Here is a 1,512-nt window from a genome sequence, read left to right as displayed (position 1 = left end):
CAGAGGTGCTTGTTTAAGTACCCACTAAGTACTAAATATGATTACAGTCGCATTATCAAGCATTGACATTGTGTGACATTTAGAAACACTCTATGCACTGAGTTTGGTGTGGTGGCACATGCCTCTGGTCCCAACACTGGGAAGGCAGAGGCAGAGGTTAGCCTGGGCTATAGAACAAGACCCTGTCCCAGAAAAATAAAAAGGTGGAAGGGAAGAAGAAGGAAGGAAGAAGGGAGGGAGGGAGAGAAGGAAGGAAGGAAAGAAGGAAGGAAGGAAGGAAGGAAGGAAGGAAGGAAGGAAGGAAGGAAGGAAGGAGGCTGGGAATATAGCTCAGTTGATAGAGTGCTAATCTAGCATGCATGGGGCTCCCTGGATTTGATCACCAACACCAAATAAAGTGGGCATGGTGAGGCATATCCCCACACTTGGGAAGTGGGGGTGGGGGGACAATCAGAAATTCAGTCATCCTTGGCTACCTGGTATGTTCCAGACCAGCCTGAGACACATGAGATACTGCCTCAGAAAGGAAGTCAGGAAGGGAGGGAGGCAGGGAGGGAGGAAGACAACCTTAGAAGACAGGTGGACATGATGAGGTTTACTGAGATGGTTAAATAACTCGCCCACAGAGCAAGGAGCCTCAGGGCAGAGACCCCATCACGCAAAGCCTCTTCTCTGCTCCCCGTCACTTCCTCACAGGGTGACCTGTTTTTCCTAGGGTCCCAGGAAGTTGGCAAACAAATGAATTCAGCCGTGGCCCCCCAGTGATGGGGGGTGTTAATGCCTGTGCTGTGTTAACATGTAAATGTCCTCTCCCGCGATTCCCAAGGTACACTGGTAATTATGAGCTGCATCTGAGCTTCTGATTTTGATGGCATTAACTTTAATGGCTTCTTCCTCCTCCTTCTCCTCCTCCTCCTCCTCTTCTCCTTCTTCTCTTTCTCCTTCTCTTCTTCTTTAAAGCCATTTAAGTATTACTCAGTGCTGCCTTCCAAGCTAATGAGAGATGTGGGCTTTGCATCTGGAGAGAGGACTTCCTGGCAGGGCAGCTCAGAAGCCTGCCAGGGCCCTTCTACTGGGCCAGTTGCTCTCTGCCCCTAGTGGGGCTCTACCATCCCTAATCTCTGCTACCTCACACCTACCTCTGAAACTACAGAACCTCATCATCTTTGAAAGCAACCTTAGCAAGGGGAAACTGAGGCTCTAAGAGGCTCCTCCAGTTCATGACTAGAATTTGTTTCTTTTCTGCTTCCTCATTTCTATCACATAAGCTCATTTGCATTTCCAATTTCGATAGTTAAAAACTTTCCAATGTTAAAAGCCCCATTTTCTGAAGCTAATTTAGGTCTCATTCTCATTAATAGCTTAGCAACAACTATGCCGTGGAAATTCTCCCAGGTTGAAGAAAGAGCCCTGGTCAGGGAATCAGGATGACTGTGAGCCCCTGCTGTGTGTTTCCGTACAAGCTGAGTCACCTCTCTGATCTATGATCTATTTCCACTGGCAAATAAAGGT

This window comes from Nannospalax galili, unplaced genomic scaffold, assembly GCF_000622305.1.
Source record: "Nannospalax galili isolate Female #2095 unplaced genomic scaffold, S.galili_v1.0 scaffold54, whole genome shotgun sequence".
In the NCBI taxonomy this organism is placed as follows: Eukaryota; Metazoa; Chordata; class Mammalia; order Rodentia; family Spalacidae; genus Nannospalax; species Nannospalax galili.
This window is presented reverse-complemented; position numbering follows the sequence as displayed.